This window comes from Struthio camelus, chromosome 5 (genome assembly GCF_040807025.1).
Source record: "Struthio camelus isolate bStrCam1 chromosome 5, bStrCam1.hap1, whole genome shotgun sequence".
Lineage (NCBI taxonomy): Eukaryota > Metazoa > Chordata > Aves > Struthioniformes > Struthionidae > Struthio > Struthio camelus.
Window position 1 is genome coordinate 18180534 of NC_090946.1, and position 17279 is coordinate 18197812.

Below are 17279 nucleotides of genomic sequence, written 5' to 3' on the forward strand. Positions count from 1 at the left end.
AGTTCTGTTTGAGGAGCATTCTTCTTCAAAACCTTGTCCTAAATCCATGTCCCTTCTAGATGCATGTGGCCATACAATTAGAGCAACCGATGACCTGTTGTCAGAAAGATGCCAAATAATTTCTTGGGGAGGAAGCCATTGATCATGGTTGTCAGTTATGGGGTAGTCTTCCCATATTCAGTGGTTTTTCTCCAAAGAATAAACACCTGGAGTCATGTGATTTATATAGGACTTGTAAGTTTGAGTTTAAAAAAAAAAAAAACCCTTATATTTGAGAGTTTGACAGCATAAATCTTAAAACCTCAGAAAAACAGATGGCAAAAAGAAGGTCTGTCTGTTGGGGTTTTTAATAATAAAGAACCTGTGATTATGTAAAGCCAGTCTCTCAATATTTTGAGTGTGTCTCATGATTTTTGGATGCGTGGAGTTGGCATTGCTGCCCAGGCACCTATAAAATGCCTGGAACATTCCCTAGAACACCCCTTGCTGTGGGCAATTTAATAAAACTAGGGATATAATTCTCTGTTACATTTCATAGCAAGATTCAAAAAACCTCTCAGAAGAGACCCCTTTCTGTTACATTCGGTCATGCTTTCCATGAGGGAAGCTCACCATGGAGCTATTCAGGCATTGGTACGGCTTGTTTTCCCTCACTTTTAATGAACCGTCCACCGACTTCCGCGTGGGTGTCCAAATAAGCTCTAAGAACTGGAGAAAGGAAAACAAAGTGGGAGATAAAAGAGAGGGAAGACCTTGCATTTCCGCGTGTGTGCAGAAGTGGGGCCGGAGGGGAAAAAAGCCCCTTGCCGCGTGCCTCTGGGCTGGTCCCACAGGAAGAGAGGCAGCTTGCCGGAAACGGAGGGCTTTGTTCGGCTCGCAGCTGCAGAGATATGTGCTGGTGCTGAGGGGGAAGGGGCGGTTGAAGGGAAGCAGGAAAAGATGGGAGGGCAGGGAAGTCCATGCAGGGTTTCTGGGCTCCCCACAGCCTCTTCTGAGGCCGGGCTGTCCTGACTCTCCTCTCCTAGCCTCTGGCCACCTGTGGCTAGACTGTGCCCATCACAGGACTGAGGTCCAGCTCTGGCTTCGTGGGACAGAAGGGAGGATCCGAGGAAACGGCCTGATAGGTGTTTAGTTTATGCTGGGTTTGGTGGTGTCAGTCGCTGCCATTATCTTGTATGTGAGTCTTTGTCCCTTCCAGTGATTGTCCCCACCTCTGTATGATGGGCACCTACTTTTCTGCTGGTGGCACGAGGGGCTGCTGGGACGAGGAGCTGCAGCATGCTCTAAACAAGAGGACACAGCTCCCTGCCATTCCCTCTGCCTACGAGTCCATCCCCAGGCCTTGCAGCTGCCGTTCGCTTCTGAAATGCCTCTCTCGCGTTTCTGAAGTGGCTCTCTCCCTGTTAGCGACCCGAGAGAACAAATAGCTTTCGGCTGGTGACGGCGCTTGGGAGTACATACAGCTTGCAGCCCGTGCCTTTTCCTTGCGCTGGCTGGGGTGGGAGCACCCATCGTCCTGCCAAGTTTTCCTGCTACTTGCTGCTGCCTGGGAGGGAGTTCCTCATGAGGGAGGTCTCATGCCACTTGGCTCTCTTGTTCCTTGTTCGCGTGCCACAGCGTTACTAATAACTTAGAGGCGCTTCTCTGCCTAGACAATTTGCTGCCATGTGTTACAGTGGCACTGGCTCTGGGTTTAGTAGAATTCATTCCTCTCCTCTCCCCTGGCAGATGCTGCTGACTAGTATACAGAAGTTAGACAACGTGCTGTAAACTTGTGGCGTGGTGGAAATGGCATGAAAGAGTATGTTCTCTCTAGGCTGTTCTTAAGGCTTTTACTATCTCAGAGGGGCAGAAATAGTGGCAAAGAGTCCAAGGCAGAATTGCTGACTCTTTCAAAGTTTATCTGCTGGCAGCTACCCTGGAGAGCCCAGGAGGAAACGATCCTTCACTCTCCTTTCAGCTGTTTTGTAATTCAGCTTAATGAATACATTAAATAGCTGATTTCTTAGAGCCGTGACATGTTACATGTCTAACTTCAGAAAGCCAGCAATGTCCTCTTGGGCTGTTCGTGGTGCCATTCTAACACCAGGGTGACTTTGCTGGGTGTTACATGGACGCCAGTGAAGTTCCCCCGGCCTGACCCTGCCAGAACTGTGTGGTTGTTTAGGCAAAGACCTTTTGAATGTTAAAGTCTGGAATTAAAAACATAGGTGTATGCTGAGAGTGTATACAGGCTGGGAAGTGTCAGGACTTTGGATTTGCAAAGGCGTGTAGCTTTGCAAGTCTGCCCAGATCACCTTGCACACAGCACTGAAACGCTAGAAGAGGGAGGTTTCTTCTACAGCAGCTTGAAATTCATATACAGCAGCTGAGAAAGCGATCTGTCTTGTTTACAGGCAAGCAAGGGATTTGTGTATGTGTGTGTCTGACTAAACGCTGGTTAATGCATCTTTTTGACTGCTTGGAGGGTCCATCTTTGTACAACATGTTTCTCAGACATAACTCTGCTTTTTATTAGAACAAACTGGCAGCAAAGGGGATGGGGATGGTGTGTTATGTGTTACTGGGGAAGGGAAGGGAACTCTGGTGGTAATTCCTTCTTTAATCAAAACCAGCTTCAGAATAGACGGAAAGACCTTGATAAACCGTTCTTTCTTGTAGAGGACTGCACAGCCCTCCCCTTGGATCAAACCCCAGGTTTTATTTTAATCAAGTTTTGGAGACTGTTGCCCCCACTCCAGGTAGCTAGCTTCATGTTCCACCACTGGGAGCAATGGTGAGGAAAATTGTATGTAGCCCTACCTTTGCTGTTTGAACTTCAGAGCTAGAGGTTTGTTGTTTTAGTATTTCTCACTGCAGTTTTCTGCTTGTGAAGTTTCGGGGAATTGCAAGTTAGGTATCTTCAGGCAAATGCTTTGCAAATGTTCTGCATGGACTCACATCAATAACCTCAGTGCTGCATGAATCTTTAGATCCTTATGGCCAGACACAACCACAAAAGTCATTTAGTCTGACCTAGAGTAGCACTGATCACAGAGCAAACTCGTAGAGGGGTCAGTCACTCTCCCCGCTGTCCCTACATTCCTCCTGGACATCTGCACAGCTGGGTCAGACAGAAGGCTTTTTAAACATCACTATTTGGCATCCTGTTGGAAGGCTGCCAGGCCATGGCACAGTAAAGGGAGATGGGAGACATGGCTGGGTGGGTTATTGCTGCAAAGGAGTCAGTAGACACCGCTCTACTCAAGCATCAGTATGGTAAGGTCTTTTGAAAAGGCTGGCTTTTCCCAGAGGGTGCCATCTCCTTCACCCGCAGACCCATTTCTTAAGCTCCTTCCAAAGTCTCTCCCTTTTTCTTTCCCTTTGCTTCACAGCAGTGTTTCCCCTTCCCCTCCTTGGGAGCTCATTAAAGCTTAGAAACTGGTGCAGCGACTGTGTCTCTTCTCAGAGCTCAGGCAGGCAGTAGCCAGAGCAGGCAGGTGACCTGGGGAAAGGGGGATAGAGTTGTTTAGTCTGGGATGCAATTAGTGGAGGCGAGCAGCAACTGGAGAGCTTGTTCAGGGGCGGAGGGAAGGGAAATTTCTATTCTGAGGTGGATCAGCTTAGGGGGATTGGTGGAACTGATTTTTTTTAAGGAAAAAAAATAGAAAAAGGGGTGGGCTGCTTGTCACCTGTCCACCCCTGCCCAGGGATACTCCTGTGTCTGAAGCATAGCTGGGTGTTTGGGAGAAAGGGAGCAGGCTGTTTTTCAGGGGGGCAGAGGGAGAAGGAGGGACTTCTTCCTTGGGAGGGAGCTGAAGGCAAAAGGATCTCTTAAGAAGGCTGTTAGTGGAGAGGGGAAAGGGGGGAGAAAACTGTCTCCTGTTGAGAAGAGGAGGTGAACTCCTTCCCAGCTGCCATGGAGCTATCTGTCTTGCCTTTCCCTTGTTTACTTCAGTGGGAAATCAGGGTTAACAGCACACACGGGGACGGCGCAGAGGGGAACAGCCCATTCGATGGAGTGGAGACACCCATCCAAACCTGACAGCTGCCTAAAAGGCACTGTAGGAAGCCTGTTCAGTAAAGACAGCTGGGTGGAGAGAAGCAAAATCAAGCAAGAAAGAGAGTGTGGCCGGAGCTTGGGAGGGGAGAAGTCAGGAAAGCTGTGAGCTAATCCCAGCTCTGCCACTTGACTGCCTGTGGGATACTGGGTAAGTCACCTGTGTGCCTTCCTAGTCTGTTCTGCTTTGCCTGTCAGGAGAGCAAATTGTGCTCTGAATTTTGGTGGGTGACTGGGTGTAATGAGGCTTTTGGGCTTCTCTACAAAGTGGTCCTTTAGCACTGGGTTTGCTCTGTGCTGCAAACACTAGCCTACACTGGGGCTTTTGGCACCATCACAGTACAAACAGCAATAACAGTATCCTGCTGTCCTTGGTCACATTAGTGCAAGAGGGGGAGGTTTCCAGAGTTGCTTGACTGGAGATGCAGCCCCCAGTTTGCTGGGAGAAATGTGTTGTAGGATGGTACAGCTAATGTGGGTCTTAACAGGAAGCCTGTGCCCTGAGACTCAGGGTCACTCGAGGGCTAATTAGTTATAATTGACACAAGCGGTACCTGTCCATTTTAGTACAGTTTCACCTGCTTCAGCATCTGGGCTCTGTCTATGTTAACAGATTAGATGCAAGTTCTGGCCCCTTCTTGAACTCGGGTTCACTTTATGCCGAAGCTACAGCTGTGAAAGGGAAGCATACAAATGTAGAGCTAATGGAGTACCATGAGTTTGGCTCAAGCAGTCCTGGAGCTGGGTATCACTGGCAGCTGGGGAGCATTCTGGGGAAGAGTAACTTCTTGTGTGCCCTGTTCTTACACTCTTTCCTCCATTTCTGTTGTTGGCCACCATGGGAACTGGATGTGGAGCTAGATGGACCTTTGGTCTGAGCTGATATGGCTGTCCTTGCATTGTTACCGTATTGACCTAGTAATGAAAGTTCTGAGCATCCTTGACCTTGTATGTCCCAAATCTACTCAAAGTGGGCCCACATGCGTTGAACCACAGATGGGTTCTGTCAGCCTTGCGTGGAAGTATGGATTTTACTCTTGAAACCTGAACCCAGCAATGTGTTGCACAGCTCTCCTGCTTTTCCAGAGCTCTGTTGTCTCTACTGATGGGCTCACACACACTGATGTTTCCTCCTGCAGTGTTGCTGAGCTGAGGTGGCCACCCGTGGTCCAGGTCCCCGCAGCAGCTGTGTTCAAAGAGACTTTGCAGGCCTGTTTTCCCTTCCTTGAGCTTGCAGAGTCCATGCTGACCTTCCCAAGGGTACTTCTATGTGCTGGGGATGTATGGGGCTCTCTACCTACCAAGGGACAGTTTTGAAGAGGATCATTTTGGGAATTAACTCTCATGACTGCAAAGGGTTTGCTGCCACCCTATGGATTTGACTGGCGTGGCTAAGGCCAGGGCACCAGGGTGGAGGAGGTGGTTGCTGGTAGAGCCAGCTCCCCGATGATGTCAATCATGTAGCTTCCTTTTTGTTCGGGCTCTCACTGTGCTCTTGTGCAGCTGATAGGCTGCAGTCCGGGCTCCCGTTCAACCAATTGCATAAATGTAGCAGAACAAGGTTTCCCCAAAGCAGCTCCATCTGTGCAGGGCGCTTGTTCCTCAGGACTCCCTTGATTGTGCTGTGCTTTGTCGAAGTTTGCGCCAAACCCAATACCTGCAGTTTAAAAATAACTTTTGGGTGTGACAGCTTCATTATTTACCTAGGGGCCAATATTGTCTCATAGGCAGAGCCAGATGGCTGGAAGTCTGGGGTGAGATGTTCTCTTCTTATGTCTACCACTGTGTTGTGTATTACCTCCTGCAGTAATTATACATGGCTTAACTACTTTAAGGAACTCAGTTTGGACAAATCATCTGCTCCAGAGTTCATGAATAATATAGTGCTAAGGTAGACCAAATGCTTTGCACCTCTTGGTTGGTGACTAATCCTTAAAAGAAGTTTCTGACACAGCAATCTGTAGCAAAGGACATCCTGGAAGACATATGATAGTGGCGCTGATATATTACTGGCTCACTCATTCCCCCTGGAAAAAATCATTGCACACTCCATTTGCCTTCATTTTCAACACTGCTGGCTTTGCCTATGCTTTTCATTTTGATGGCAGCTGAATTGCAGGCATCCTGCTTCCTGACTCTGCACATTAAAGATGTCTTAACCCATGCAAACAACTATTAACGGCTGGAGAGTCACCTTGTATGGTTTTGTCCTTTGAAGAGAAGTCAAACCTTGGTCATTTACTTCAGCTTCTGAGAATCCCCATTCCAAAAACCCTGCCCATCATGGACTAATATGAGCAGAGAGGCTGTGACAGCCTCACCTGGGACAGCACAAACTTTAGGAGATGTTACAAAGGAGGTGTCAAAGCACCGCAATCTATGACCAAGACTGGAAACAAACTAGTGTGATGGAGCGCTGTTCCAGTGTAAGAATTGCTGCCTCCAAAGCCTTCCTACCGCTCCACATCCCCCTTTTGGGAACTGTTTAATACTATGGGCAAAGACTGTCTGACAGGCCCTCAAATACTACAAGCGATACAAGACTAGAAGTTCTGTGTGTCTTTGCTCTTTTATGATGTATAAAGAAATGTCTTGGAAACTGGATTTTTCAAGCTCTCTAGAGGAAAAGGTTATCTTTTTGACATCTGCTTGAGCCACACCAACCACAACAGGGGTCGAGTTCCCAAATGATGTGCCTGGGCAACCTAGCGATGCAGATGTCAGGAATTTGGGTTTACTGGAGGACTTTCTGGAGTTCTCTGATGGGTACTGGGAATGTCCTCCCACTGTAATCTGAAGGCATAGAGCTATTGTATTTTGATCAATGTCCAATTTTCTGTCAGCTCTCCATTATGCCCTGGAGCGCCATGAATGTTAACAAACAAAGGCTAGAATCTTGGTTGGTGTGGATCCATGTGGTTCCATTGACTCTCTTGCAGCTAAGCTAGGTTTCTGCCAGCTGAGAAACCAGCTTGAAGAACTTAAAGCAGCCTGCCTAGAATTCAATTCCATCTCCCCCATCTTATGATGACAGGTTTGCACTCCCATTTCCATTCTGCAGATGTTCAGCAAGTTCTGGGCCAGGCAAAACTGGAATTTCTAGGATAGCTCAGATCAGACCTTGACTCAGAGCCAAACTCTCCAGATGTTTGAGACTTTGGTTTGGGCCATCTAGTAACAGATCTACCTATCCTGAAGCAAGCAGCAATGTTTGAAGTGGTTTCCCATCAGACAACTGACAGACCATCTGGTAGGAGACAAGACCAGCCTGCCTTGTCCATTGACCCTACAGTTGAAGAGCTGGGCAGGTCCCTGACACAGGACAAAGGATTCTTTATGAAGTAATTTTATTTTCTTCTCTCAATCTGGCCCTTTGTTTTTCTTGTTATTGAAGCAGGAAAAAAAAAGAAGAAAAAAGAAATTCCAGAGTGAGCAGGAGACCGAGAGTAAAACTAGCTGAGGAATTTCCAAACAAATGTGTCAGTTACACTTAGGAGAGCTTGTTTTTGTTTACTATTTGTTTTGAATTTCCACTCTTTCCGCTCAGATCAAGCTCCAGGAGAAAGGGGAGCCTGGAATGAGGCCTTAGATGTCTCTGCAGCTCTTAAACGTGAAAGGAACCCTGATGAAAGGCTAAAGCAGTGGGATGGATGACACCCAAAGAGAGGCGTGTGCAACACTTTCAGTGTTTTTTTGCTCCATAATCCTTGTTTGCAGATAATTTAACCCTCCTTGCAATGGCTGGGAAGGGCAGTCACGAGGGAAAGGCCAACCTCTGTTAACCTCTTCAGTGCTGTGTTTCCAAATGACAGTTGTCACCTGCATCACAGGAGCGCCTAAGGGCTGAGACCCAACACTCTGTACCTATACACCAGAAGAGAGGATTCCTCCTCATCTAAAAGAGATGGCTGAAGTCCAAGACACGCAAAGAAAGTGCAGGAGTTCTCAGAGTTCTGTTAAGCAAAGTCCAGTCTGGATGATTTCTAAGTGATGAATTCATAAACTTTTAGTACACTAACGATCTAACTGGAGCTGGCTGTATACTTAAGGATAAGCTTAAGTGCTTTAATAGGCTGAGTGAAGAACTCTGATGTCTTAAGGCGTAAGCCAACTCTGGGTGGAATAAGCAGCCTACATGGGTAAAATTTCTTCTTATTTACAGCAGAGAATTTTTGCATCTTATTTTTTCATAGACAGCTTAATTTCTGGTCCTGGTGACTGCTGGAACCAGGTTCCTCGCGTAGATGGCTCCCTGGTTAGGAGCCATGTGGTTGTTCCAATGTTCTCTGTCCTGTAAACATCTCTTAGAACATGGCACACCACTTCATCTGTCTCTCGTTAAGTAGAAAATGTGATTATTATTTTTATATACGGAGTGGTTAAACCAGTCTGGTGTCTCCAGACTTCACCAAGGATCAGGCAGTTTGACTAAGATGCTGTCTTCTTCTTGACAGCTGCCATGGAGAAACCTAAGAAACATTAAAAAAAATAAAATGAAATATAGTGTACACTAGCAAAAGAGCCAAAATTCAGGCAGAGCGCATGTCAGGGAAATATTTACAGTGGCTAAAGTTTGAAATCTATTGAGGCTGAGGTTAAAATATCAGCTGGGATCCCAGCCCAAGTTTGATCACAAACGGAACGCGTCAAAAAGCGTTCAGGAAATGAGCAGAGGCCCTGCTGAGCAAAGCCAACTCTTCTGTGGTTGTTCCTTCCTGCTTAGAACTCCAACAGAGAAAGAAAAACCCTGCTAAGAAAATTAGAGCAGCTGAAGGGAACAAGTGTCATTGCAATGCAATGCCCTCTGGAGAGCCAGGGAGCTGTTGGGCAAGTGCACTTCAGGGAGCAATGCGCTAGGGAGCAGAGGCTGGGCAGAAGTTTGCAGCAGACCCAATGGCTCTCTCACAGACATTGTGGGTAATAAGAGGATCGGCGTATGTTAAAACATCAAGCCACTTTTGCAGCTGATGTGAATTGGTGCTTCTCCACTAATTTCAACAGTTCTGTGCTGGTAGCAACTCGATGACGTGGTTTGTTGACGATATCCCTTTAGACCAGGCAGGCCTCCTGAGCACAGATGATGCAAGGGCAGGGGTGAGAAGTGTGCCATCTCAATACCTGGGCCTTTAGCAGAGTGGGTCCAGGCTTGGTGAGTGACGTTTCAGAGCAGTTTTACTAAGATAGGGCGTCGTCTGGGGTGTACATAAGGGGAGTAGCTGACATGGACGTCATCACTAAACCCTGGTAGGAGGATTCTGTAACTACTATTAGTGTAAGAGTATGAAGCAAAGGATGTATGTAGGGAAAAGAGGGTTGACACTCTGGGACTCCTGCCCATTTTTAATTTTCCCTGCCCCCATCTCCCAAAAACCCACCATGCACACACTTGTTAGTCAAAACTGGGTCTTTGGGGACAGGAATTCAGCTGTTTCTCAGCTCTTTGGTTAGTTTCTGGCAACATCAACACCATGTGTTGCTGCCTTGGGTTCTCTGGTGTTGTCCTGTCCACAGATCCACCTTTCCTTGCGAGAAAGGCTGAGGTTGGTACCGACCACAGACCTGCGCTTGTTCCTTATGGTGGAAAGAACAGTGGGATCTATCTGGCCTCTACAACCACAGCTCTTCTGGGATCTGACCTTTCTCTCTGAATTGTTAGGTGTAGGACTTGCATAAAATGCCCCTCATGCCCAACTGCCTAAGCTCACCTCCCTTTAGGTTTGGGTAGGTTATTTCAGGGCTATCCATGATTGGGGGGGGGGGGTCTCTCTCCATTTGCTAGTTCACTCTGTTGCCAAGCACATGTACATCGTCTTAACTGGGCTGCCCACGAAGCAGATAGAGATCAGTTCATCTCACGTACTTGCTGGTTAATGATGATGTCTTTCAACCTGCTACTATCCTAGATCAAAGCTGGATAGAGATAGCAAAATCCCTCTGCAGTACCAAAGCTCCTCTGATCCATCCGTTGACTTTTCTTCCTTTGTCATCAGCTGGAGTTTGAGAATACTTACCGTACAGGAGAAAGCCTCCCTGGAGCTCCCTCCTCATCCCTGGACACAGTGCCCTTCCAGGGACGTTAGGGGGGAAGCCATGCAGAGCAATGCTGTGTGATGTGGCGTGGAGCATCGCAAGCTGAAATGTAGCATTTCTGCTCCCGAGGAACACTCACATGGTCTGAGTAGCAGCAGCAGCAGTGTGAGGATAACCCCAGTGTGGGCAGGAGGGGTGACTCACTTCTCCAGAAGAGGCTGCACTGTTTATCAAACACTGTTTCTTTGAAGTGGAAAAATGGAGAAAACATCTCATGGCCAACGTTGTGATTAACCATCTAATTGTTTTGCTGGTATGTTTGCTTAAGGGGTTTCCTTTGTTCTGTGTACATTAAGAAAGAGTTCCTCATCCTACCGTTGTTGCACCCAGATGATAGTCATTAGCAGTGTACCAGACAGACCCATTGTATATTCCTTGTCATGTTGCCTTTTTTTTTTTTTTTTTAAATCCCTGGGTCCATCTCTGTTGAAGTGACTTCAGAGTTGGAGGGATAATGACAAATCTTCAGAGTAAAGTCTTTCTTTGTTACCAAAATATGCATAGATTCTCTTAATGGACCAGAATCAATTCCATTTCCCCGCCAACAGATTCTTCAGTCTTCTTTTCCGTTGCAGGAGATGGTGCCCACAGGTGATGGAGAATTCCCCACATCCTACTCTGGCTGAAGGCCCGTCAGGCTGGGCTGCAAACACTGAGTTCCCTTTCCTGCTCCTATGCTCATGCCAAATACGGCTGGGCTGGAACATAGGATTTTGGAAGGGGTCAACATACCTAGCCCTAGCTGTGAGAACGTCTCTTCTTTAGTGCATGAAAGTGTTTATACAAGGGCTTAAGCTTTGGTGATGTTCTGTACCTCCTAGACTTTGCCTGAGGCATCCCGTGAATTAGGCTGGAGCTAAGACTTCGGGCTTGACGGAGCATACATAGCTGATCTTCAGTTTGATCTGCAATATGGGTAAAAAGGAAAGACGATCGCTTTGTCTTTGCCTGCCTTAGTACCTACATATCTGTGAAGATGGGAAAACACGAGATGCAGCTATAGTCAGCCTGATTCCTGAACACTGAGGTGCAGAGAGAAGTGCATCTTGGCAAGCTAAACATGAAAGAAAGCAATATCAGTGGAGGACAACTGAGTCTGGAAATTTTGCCTAATCAGGAAGACCTCCCCAATTCATTCCAGGCCAGGTCCAGCTAAATGTTCCACTTCAAGTACAGTTCCAACACAAATACATTTTTGACTATTTCCAACAAAACAAAAGCAAGTTGTGAAATGACAGAGTTTAAAACCAGAGAAGAATACTTCTAAATCTTTAATTAGTCTCAGTAACTTTGCTGTTCTCTCCTACGCCACAGCACACGTGGTGGGCTTTTGCAAAAGTACGCATGTCCTTAACTCTGCTTCCAGGGAAGTGCGTGTGAGTTTCAATGGGCGTGTCAGTAGGCCTCAGAACACCTTAGATTTCCCCTATATTGTGCACAATGTAACAGTGCAACAGAGAGATATTTTTCACACCCTGTGCAACTGTATTGTAACTGAAGTGTTGTTATGGGCTCCTATCCTCTTCTATAGTGCAAGGCTGTGTATTGCAGCTAGAGGGGGTAAGCAGGCAGAAGATAGTCTCAGCTAATATTTTGCATTTGAAAACTTTTGATCTTGCTGCTCTTTTCTCCTTCCCCTGATCTAGGTGACACCTACCTTAATTGCAGACACATCTCTATCTTCAATAAAATTTTACCTGCATGTGTATTTATAGTATACATATATGCATTGCGCTTATATGTGTATGTGTATGTGTGTGCGTATGTATATCTGTGCATGTATGCATGCACAGCATACCTGAAAAGTATCATTAGTTACTATGATTTGTGGTGAGACATAATGTGAGGTCTTAACGGGTGACCAGGGTTGGAGTGCATGAAGTGTTATGCACGTGTCAAGAATAAATGGTCCTGTCTCCAGAGATCTTGCAGTCTAAGTATATGATTAGGAACAACAGATGGATACCACAAACAGACAGGCGGCGTGGGTGGGGGAGGAGCACAAAATACCACTGAGATAATTAAGATGAATGATTAATAACTCGAATGGGTAAGAAGTGGCCAAAATAAACCAGCTGAATATTCACTGGTGATGCTTCCCAGGAGCCCCGGCAGAGGTGGACAACAGATATATTGTATTTTGTACTTGCTCATTATCTAGATTGCTAAATTTATTCCCCATCCATGTTTGTAGCAGTTCAACTCTAACATTATGCTGTAGCTACAGTGTGAGGATGGTGTAACTACAGTGTATTCTGTATGGAATGCAAACCCAACCAAACTGAAATACTAGTCCTTAAAGGAATTTTGATCTTGTAGGATCCAGTCCAACACCCACTCAAGTCAATGAGCTCTTGACCTGTATGGGATTTGGGACAGTCTCAGAATGTTCGAGTGGGCTCCAAAGTGGGCAAAACAATTGAGATATCTATTTGAAATGATGAGAAGAAACTCTTTGTATGAAATGTATTTAATATATGTCTCTCTGAATGTTCACATTTTTACTGTGTGAAATCAGACCGATTTTATATCTGCTGCATCTCTCTTAAGACGTAGTGTATGTTACAGTAGGCTGATCAGTTACATGATTAAAGTATATGCTAAACAGATTCACAGCATGCTGAACACTGGCAGTTCTGTGTTTTTAACCCCATTCTTTTCTTTCTTGAAATTTGTTTTTGTTCTTGTTTCTTTGCTTTCCCTTGAGATTGTCCATTGGTTTCCGAAGTCAGCTTGGTTTGTCTCCCACAGCTCCTTCCATTGTTTTTTATGATAGCTGAGTGGCTGGCTAGTCCTAGAGATCGCTCAGCTTTCTCCCCACTCAAACAGGTTGGAGGAATGTCAGTGGAAGAGGATCACACACTGCAGCTCCCCGTGGTGTGGATAAACACAAGACGTCAAAGCTGTCAGGTTGGCAGATTTCACCAGCATGGAATTCACTTAAAAGTAAATGGAGGGGGAAAGGATCTGAAAGGTGCCAAGTAAAGATTTTGTGCTTCATCATGCAGGATTTGGTTGTGGCTCTGGTCTGTGTAAAATCTAGGCTGCTTTCATGGTTTTTGTAAAGATAGGTGGCCAGGTGGAATTTTAGACCGTTTGACTCCACTCTGAAGAGGGTTACATATGTACAACTTTGGACTGTTCCCCTGAGTGAGCTCAAATAATTACAAAGTCATTTCCAGTAAGTCCCTACCTCTAAGGCCAGGGTTGCTCTGACAACCACTCTGAGTGGATCATCTGTGGGAATTGAACCTGGAGCCTCTGGATCTGAAAGTACAAGCCTCTATTGTTAGAGCTACAAGTTAGAGCTACAATCCTTTCCTATGACAGTAGCAGCAGGCTCACTTGTGCACCCTTTGGTCACTCAAAAGGATGAAAGATCCACCTGGCCAGTGTGAATTTCACCACAACAGAGGTCACAGTGGCTGAGTTCCAGCTTTGTGTTCACACGTACTGGATGTGTGCACATCTTTTGGAGTGCCGTTTGTATTTGAGGAGAAAGCTCCACATGTAAATAGGTGCATGCCTTCATAGGGGAGTGCAATGGACTTGTCCACTTACTTTCAGTGCCTTGGTGTTTGTTTTAGGTGTTAGCATGGGTTATATTTGCACATGTCTGGGGGTGCAAGAGAGCATGGATTTGTGTGCACGTGATGGACCAAGGGAAAATATTTACAGCTGTGTCACATGCATGCAAAGAAATCTTGTGCTCCTTTTCAAGCAGCGCTTTTCAGACAGCCAGACTCAGCATGAGGATCCAGAGAAGGATGCTGGCTTTGATGCCAAATTTGTGGTTTTCTCTAATTCATTTTGCAGGGCCTCCTTTTGCTGGCTAGAAAGCCTTCACTTGAAATGCCATTACTCTAATGTAGAGAAGAGAACAGGCATAGTTCAGCCATACAGAAGAGAGGAAATTTCCTCAGATTCACCCCTTCCCCATCAGCAGTGGCACATTTTCTATACTGTCCAGATAAGGAGGGAGAGATTTGGTTCGGATCCTTGTGTAAATGCGTAGCAGCTCAGCCCTGTTGACTTCAACGGAGCTTTGCCACTAAATGTTACTTCATAATAAGAGGTAGGTAGATACAGGGACGTGTAATCTCATCAGCCAGTGTAAAGTACAGTTTTATGGTTTTACTGGAGTCAGTGGAGCCTTGCTGACATATGTCAGTGGAGATTCTGGTCTTTTGGGTGCACCCAACTGATGGCAACGTTGCAGTAAACTTCCTACCATCAGCGTTGCTTTTGTTAGCTCTTACATTCTTTCTGATGTGCCATCCTTTTCTTTTTTATTTTGTGATGCGTCTTGGATGGTCTCTCCTCCTCTGCCATTTTCAGCATTTCTGATTCTCTCTTGTATCCTTTCTATTCATTTAGTTCTGTTGCTGTATTGCCTTCTCCTCATTTTTCCCTGATTCTCATCTACCTCTTCATCCTTTCTCTGCATTTCCCAGTGCAAGATGCTAGGAGTAGCTGCACTGAAATATTCCTATAGAGTGGATCAACACACATACGTTTGTACTGGGGAACCTTCTCTTCATCACACCGTCCTTCCCCATCTGATTCCTTCCTGCGTCTTTGCAGAGCAATGAACACAGTGAGTGCTCATCACTGGAACTTTCTAAGCATCTGTCCTGATGCCTTCTGATACTCTCATTCAAGTCTCAGCTGGGCAGGGGCTGCTGAGAATGGGGGCCAGGCTAGGAATCTGGACCCAGGCTATCTGCCTTCTCCTTTTTCAGCTGGAGATACTAGGAAGTGGTGCTGACTATAATGATAATGTTGACTTCCAAATATGAGTCAGGAAGAACATAGGACTAGAAGTAGTCATCTCCCTTCTTCCTTGTGAACAAGAAGACCCGTCTAACTCTCAACTGCTGGATGATGGAGAGGGACTGAGCTGATGATCCTGCCAGATGATGGTGCTGTAGTCACTGGTCCACACACAGCAGCTGTTAGTGGAGGTAGAGTTGGTGTCACTTGTCCTCCTTCATTCACAGAGTCAGCTCTGACACCCATGTAGAGACATGATGTGCACCAGACTTATGCCTGTTTGCTCAAGAACTCAGAGAGGTTGCAGTGAAGGTGTCCACATCACAGAGGGTGCTTGCCACTTCTGTGGTTCCCCCAATCAGAAGGGCCTAGGGGCTGCCTCATGAAACAGATATTTCCCTGTGAGAAAGGACTGAACGTTCCCATGCATCTCTCCTGCAAACCTCAGCTTTGTGTATCCCTTCTGTGGCATTAGGTGGTAGAAAAAGCTTCAACCCACAAGGCCAACAAGCAGGGTAGCAACTGGTATGAGAACAGTTGGGAAGAGCGGTGTGAGGGACTTGTCCTTGGGGGAAAAAAAACCCAGTCCCGGTTCAGGGGCCCAGTTCAGGCCTGTGTGCTGGGGGTTTGGAGAGTGATAGAGGCCCTACTGTTAAGGGCCTGCCTGTGCTCACAGATGATCTTAATTTAAGGGGAGGAGCTGACATCAACTAGCTAGTGCTCTTTGAGGGTATATAGCTAAGGTAGCAGGCAGGGGAGAGGATGGTGAGATTGAGCTTTTCTGTTGTCAAAAAAGAAAAAAATTATAGTGATGATTTTGGGGAAGGTTCAAAGACTGATGGAGTGAAGGAATGTGACTGGAGGAAGGCGCTGTGGATGGGTATTATCTTATTGTGGGCCTTTGACAGAAGCTGTGTAGGCCTGGAACAGCTGGAGCACATGGGAGAGAAGATTTGAAGGCTGGAGCTGCAGCTGAGACCACTTGCCTTCGGTTGGTGAGGGGGAGAGGAGACTGCATGTATGATGGAGTTTGCAGGCATCTTAATAAACAGAAGTCTACAAAGGTCAGGTATCTAGCTGCGGTGAAAGGCCTGTGTTTGTGTGACTATGAGGATGAAGCGGAGGAAGAGAGTTGCTGGTCAGTGAGAAATAAATATAATGCTGAGTTTTGTTGAAGAGGAGAAAGAGGCAGAAACAAAACAGACAGCAGCAAAGAAAAGGTGAAGAGTAATCAACCCCTGCAAGAGGAGTGGTGTAGCTCATGGTGATAGCTGGGGAATGGAGCATAAGAAGGAACAAAGACACAGAGAAGCTAGGATAGTGAAGACAGAGGAGAATATCTACAGTGGAAGGGGAAGGAAAATCAGGTTAAAAAAAGCATATGGTAATGGAGAAGTATTAGTGGGTAGATGGATGGATAGATGGGAGAAAGAAAATGCTAATGCTGATGAAAATGTGTTTGAGGGGATGATATGTTAGTGGTAAGGCAGGGCCTAATCTGTCTGGGATGTGGAGTTGGATCAGTAAGAAACAGTTGAAGTATATCTATGCAGGATGCTGTGAGCCTGGGTAACAAAGTGTAGGACCTTGAATTAATCATGCTGGGTGTACAAGTAGATATTTTGGGGTAAATGAAAGCACAGTGGAGTATAGATGTTGTTGAATGTGATTGGTTGCTCAGGAAATACAGAGGTGGGTATAACCATGTCCATGTGTGTAGAAATACTATATTTTTGTGGAGAAGCTGCTAAGGATTATTTGGATCACAATGAATGTGTATTGGTCAAAATATTTTTGTTTACGAGTTTCTAGCACTGAGAATGTTCTGTAGGCCCCAGGCTTACTTGATATGTTGTGGAGCTTTTATTTCCCAGGGATAGATTGAAAAAAGTTGAGAAACTGTTAGTAACAATGGGGCCTTGAGGTAATGGCTGACAAATTGTTTCAGATAGTCTCTGTACCAAAAAGAAGTGGTGCCAAAAATGACTGAAGTAATAAGTACTAAAAAGCTGTAGAAGGGCTGGGGTTTTTTGTTTGTTGTTTGCTTTTTAAGTGATCGTGAGTTGATTTATTTTTAAATGAAATAGAAGAATAAACAAAATTACACATGCAGCTCAAATTCTGGATTTCAAACAGGTGAACTTCTGAGAGAGGTTAGTATGGTCACCTGGATGAAGGTGGCTTAGTGACCGGGATGTGGAGGAGTTCTGAATGTCTCCAAGTGCAGGATGCTATTGCTATTGGGAGTCGGTATCTCAGGTGATGGAGAGGGAGCCTGGGAAAGGGTTCCAGACTTAGATGAATGAACAAGGCAAATACACACCCTGGATAGCTAAGAAGAACGTTTACTCAAGATGAGAGGATATGCATGGGTTTC

The 17279-nt window shown here is 45.9% G+C and overlaps 1 protein-coding gene across 6 annotated transcripts in view; it reads left to right on the top strand.

Annotated features, from left to right (window-relative positions):
* LOC104143746 (uncharacterized) overlaps nucleotides 1-17279 on the top strand; it is a 187780-nt gene that overhangs the window by 43121 nt on the left and 127380 nt on the right. Inside the window, exon 1 of one of the 6 annotated variants that reach the window (XR_011141311.1) lies at nucleotides 4009-4190. The exons of the other annotated variants lie outside the window; for them this stretch is intronic. The gene's annotated coding sequence lies outside the window, so the exon portion shown is untranslated. Of the gene's footprint in view, nucleotides 1-4008; nucleotides 4191-17279 lie in introns of those variants that run through there. 6 annotated transcript variants of the gene reach the window in all.